This window comes from Synchiropus splendidus, chromosome 7, assembly GCF_027744825.2.
Source record: "Synchiropus splendidus isolate RoL2022-P1 chromosome 7, RoL_Sspl_1.0, whole genome shotgun sequence".
NCBI lineage: Eukaryota > Metazoa > Chordata > Actinopteri > Syngnathiformes > Callionymidae > Synchiropus > Synchiropus splendidus.
Window position 1 is genome coordinate 4,243,221 of NC_071340.1, and position 5,671 is coordinate 4,248,891.

The window sequence follows — 5,671 nt, forward strand, 5'->3', positions numbered from 1 at the left end:
TACCAAACAACACAACACAAATACCCATAATATATAAACAAATATAAAGACACAATTAATAAATTAATTAATTAAATACTGATAATGATTAAAATGTCTGTTTTCATACCATGAAGATGACCACTCCCTCAGTTTTGGGCTAAAAGTCTGTTACTTTGATCAAAAGGATCTGGTTACAAACTAAGTAGCCTGAGAATGACCACTTTCACAGTAACAAACACTAAGAGATGCGCTGTGATATGTCTGATACAGGTCATGACGTCAAATGTTTACAGGGCTTGAAATAGCTGAAGCATCATGTGGGAATAAATAGAAATTTGATCTGTCCTGTTGAGAACTCCTTTGCAGAGTCACTTGGGGAACTAGGTCAAATTGTGTGTCGTCCCTGTCATCCCAGAGAAACACATTGCTATTCTTGTCCGACACTTGATCAAGTCATTCCAACAGCTGAGAACACTTGCACATCATCAGCATTTAATATTTAGCAAAATCAAATGGGGAAGTGGGGATTTCTCTGAAAGGCATTTCTGTTAGCAGAATTTCTTAAGCAGCAAAGACGTCTTTCCGAGGGTCCCTCTGGATGCGATCACACAGATGAAAAGTGAACTTCAAAGCCGTGATGCAGCTGGGTCTGGCTAATTTGACCCACTAAGCAGGGAATAAGAGTTGTGTTATAAAACTGTAGACATTGAATGAGTCGTACAGATTGGGAGTCGTGGTGGTTTTGGCAAATTCAGAATCAGTGTCACCTGGTTTTAATTGGGAATTGTTGGCCTCCTTCTTTGTGTCATGTTTAGAGTCAGCGACCATGTTTCCAGGCAGAGAGTCGCCGACACAATCAATAGAACATTAAAGCCATCCAGTCCAATTGCAGTGGGATACTTGGTTTACATGGAGCTGAGAGACAACCAAATTATTGAGTAATGTCACCTCCAAGGGGTGGCACTCTGAGGTCATCAGTCTTCCTGGTTCAACTGTCAATAGAGTATGAACACAGTGCTGGCAGATTGTTCGCGGCGTCACTTGTACAGTGTGACCTGCTCTGTCGTCATTACGACGTTTCAATGTAAATGTTATTTTACCGCTGTATACAGTGTTGAACATTGGAAGTTTACAGAATATTTGAAAGTGTTAAAGAGCGAGAATAAAATTGCAGTTTGCAAGGAGTGTACAACCAAACTATCTAGAGCTCTCTGTTTACATTATTAGCCTCTATACAGTGGCTAATCAGACGTCTACCAAAAAGACAAGAAATCATTTGTTGTTTGTTGTCTACTTTAATGCACTCTGGTTTTTTGGAATGTAACTACAATATACTTATTTTAAATGTCAAAATAGTTAATAGATTTTTGACAATTTACTTTGTTTCCTGACGATTTCAGCAGTATTTAGAAGAAAAAATGCAGATAACCAATGTTTATAATTTATAAGGACCATCTTCACTTTTCCTGAGGAGTTGCCACTTGTGATTGCGACTGGGGTCTACTGAGGCTCGTGCAGGCTCAGTCTGATCATGCACAAGCTAAACATTTAAATGCAAGCTTAGTCGAGCTAGTAACCCTGTTATTCAGGTAGTGTAGTCCGACTATGAGAAATCCGAATTCCTCCCCCACGACTAAGTTGTTTACATGCATTTTAAATTTTGATCTGAGCAGGACTAAGACATTCATTCTGTTTTTCAGCATTTAACTGTGGTCTGTAGGGGTAGCCATACAGAATAAAAGTTTTGCTTGCCAAGAGTCAGTGCCATGTGACATGTGGCAGACATCAATCAGAAAACAGGAACTTGTATCACTGGAGGAATACGGACAGGCTTTCTACTGGCCAGGCATCCGTACCTCCCTTTATCTTGTGCCTTCATTTCCCATTCAAACTCTCTGTTTAATTCTCTGACAAAGGTGACAAATTAAATAATTTCTTTCTTATTTAATCCTTAGTAAGTCTGTGCGCAGCAGTACAACATAGTTTAATAATATTTGTCTTGTTTTTGTTTTTAATTAAGTATCACTGCAAAAACAGCTATAACAGCTATAAGGCCAAGGAGCGACATGACATCTTTGTGCAGCTGTCTCTCGGGAGTAGCCGGAGTCAAGTGAGTCAAGTGAACATGCAGGTACTTGTATTCCACCCTCTCAATAGCAGTACCCAGGATGTTCACAGGTGCAGAGTGTTGGTGCCTGCAGAGTTCCACCAGAAGTTCCTTGGTTTTACCTGGATTGATCTGGAGGTGGTTTGTCTGTCTACAAAGTCCTCAGTCAGCTCAATCTCAATCCGTCTAAAGTAGTGCTTCTTAATGAAATAAAAACAATATGGTATTTTTATGAATACGTAACAATTGGTCAAATGCAAAATCCAACTTGTGAGGAGAAAGCTTTTTTTTTTAGCTTTAAGGTGTTTCCATTATTGTGTCCAACCCCTGTATGTTCACTCTGATTTGAGCTCTTGTCGGTCGGTCACAGCCCTGCTGAAAGCCCCCACTGTCTCAATTTTGAGTACACATAAGTGTCCTCAAAAGGGTTGAAAAACAGTGGTGTCGGGGTTAGTTCCCGCAACAGTAATAGTCACACAAATTATGTCTCTTCCATAAAAAAAAAAAAACAATCATCTCGAAATATGGAAAAGAAAAAATCTCAAAAATGTGCTGATTCAAGCGGTGGCAGCCATAAGTAATTTTCATCGTGACCCATTACACTAAACCAGGAGAACATTCTGTTTATTGAAGGTCACATGAGGCTGATCTGGCCACTTTCACTTCTGCTTCTGGATTAAGCAACACATCAGTGATTTGACTCTGCTCTGTATCCGTCAGCACATACTGAAATTTACGTATCTGAAAACATGAACACTAGCCAGACGCAGCTCTGTGCCCTGTGGAGGGTTGTCGGACACTTTAAAATAAACTAGCAGGGAATTCATAGTGTTATTTAGTAAAACCGTAACTCCTATGTTTACCTTTGAGCAGGCACATATTGTGCAACAAGCCTGCGGTTTCCTTTCAGAGATCAGATTGCAACTACTTGGGTAACACTTTTGAGCCAAACTGTTCTAGTAAACGACAAAAAATGCGTTTAGTATTTTGCCAGCGTACAAATTCATCATATCTCCGTGAACAGATGAGACCGTGAAGAGCAACACAACGCAGGACAAAGTGCTGGAGGTCAAAACAAACAAGGCCAAGGTGGCTTGAACAGCGATGCTGCCCTCTAGCGGCGAAAAGTCGCATAACCAACGTAATAAAAAAATTAAATAAATAAATAAATAAAATTTGGCCTTTTATGAAACAATCACATAAAAATACTGCTGGTATTCAATCGACATATGTCATTTTTAAATCTTGATGACCTTTCATCTCCAGTACAAATGGACACTAGCTGCCTGTGAGTTGAATGAGCGTTTAATTTCAACGTTGCTCATCTTCCACAATACTGTTACTCGTTGTTTAAAACTCAACTTTTTATTATGTTATTCAAATATTGCGACCAGTTGTAATAACGCGTTTTAAACTGCGTTTTGAAGCTGGAGGTAAATGTCGCTGCAGTGTCAGTGGGTTACAAGACATTAACATTTCAAGTTGATATCTTATCTAAAAAGTAATCAACATGTTTGTAATAAATTTGGTAAATTATTTGGATTATATATGTTGTTCACCCTTTAGATTAGTCAAGGCATCTAATCAAATCTACAAGGTGAAAAACATTGTGAGTAAAATCGTCAGAAAAAACGTCGTCATATTTCCATCATCATCATTCATCCTTGACGAGTAAGTGCTCCTGTACATATATAGACGGTCTTTGTATTCTCACTGTTTCAAACTAAGACTTGGCTTTGAGTCTATACATTAATCGAGGTTCAAAGGTCACGCCTTCTGCCGGGATACACATTTGACCTTCATACTTACAGAAGTCAATGAGCAGGACGAGACCTTTAAATCAATGCGTTGACATTAGCTCTATGATGAAGTTAGCATTATTCACACATTACACACACACCTGATCAGAGACGTTCCATCGAACAGGACTGCACAGCTGCTGACTTTGAGCAGCGATTTCAACATCTGACTCGCAAACAACACATCAAGAGATGCTTTTAGGGTTTATACATTTTAAGGAAGCACTGACAACTGCTTTCAGTCTTCACAGAATGTACGACTGGAATTGTGTTGTGATCTTGATTTGACAAATGCTAACTTCATCGCAGGGCTAATATCAATGCATTGTTTGAAAGGTCTCGTCCTGCTCTATGACCTCTGTTAGTATGAAGGTCAAATGTGAATCGCCGAAAGAAGGAGTGAGCTTTGAACCTTGATTAATGTCCACCTTTGAACGCCCACTGTGGGTCAACAAATGGGTGTTTGGACATGAGCCCAACTGTTCTAGGATGCTCTGAGAGTCCACTGTCCTGTGGGCTTCACCTTCAACACAGGGCTGCTCTTTCATGTAGAATTATGGAATCATACATGATCAAATGACACAATACTTTAAATGTTCTCTCATGAATCTTTCTCTTGTGTCCTCAAAGCTCCAGAGTTAGACTCTGTTGCATATTGTTAATGTTTACCTTTGAATGAAGAGAATTTGAGGTTACATGTGAGTAGATTAAATATGGTTGTTGATCACAAATGAATTTGTTGAATTTGATAAAAAAGGTTAACAACCCCTGAACTATAACATGTATAAATAAACACACGCACGCAAATACACGTTACTCTTTCTTAGTGAGGACCGTCAATGACCTAACGCTTTCCCCAGCCTCCAGTCCTTCACTGAACCATCCAAAACAAACTTAAAAACAAACTTAATCTTGCTAAAATCGTGTTATGATAACCTAGTTATTTTAAAGTTATTTCCCTTCAAAATGAGGCTTGAAGAAGCGAGGACAGGCCAACGCAAAAAATAAAACCTCAAAAAGCTCTTCACTGTCTACAAATACCCATCTCACCATCCCACAAAAAAAAAAAAAAAATCACTTCATGTATTGTAATAACATTACAATAACATAACATAACATAAAAATTATCTTAAAAATACCAAGGGGTTAATGAAATATTTCACCGGAGTCTTGGTGCCTAAAATCGCCCTATCCATAACAAAATACCATCACTCGCTGAATAACATTATGATAGGTTATTTAGTGACGACAGGTTGTATTTATTACTATTCATATATTACACACCATCCCACTAAAAAAAATAATTAAAAAAAAACAAAAAAACTTGTGCGACTATTTGTGAAATTAGAAATCTAATGCTCCGGTTTCTGTTGTGTTTGTCTACCTGGTGTCACGTTTCAACCCACATTTACATATTTAATTGAAATGCTGGCATTAGCACATGCAGTGACCGTCATGTCTGCACTTTGTCTGTTCATTTTTGTACTCTTCTGTGATTTGTCTCATGCTTTTATTTTGCTCCTCAGTTGTTCTCCTTTCCTGTTCCTTCCTCCCCTCCAGCTTCACGGGCGACACAGCTGGCATTCATTTGTTGATTAAGCCTCGCAAGGATATGAACCCGTCTACACCACCTCTTGTCGCCAGATGGTTGCTTCGCACTCTGTGACGGTAAACACTTCCAAGACTTCCAAGATCGCTTGTTCCATTCCTTGACTTTTCTAAATCCTGTGTGCGCTCGAATTCCTATTCAGCTGCTTCCTTAGTTCCTCGTTCTTTCTCGCTC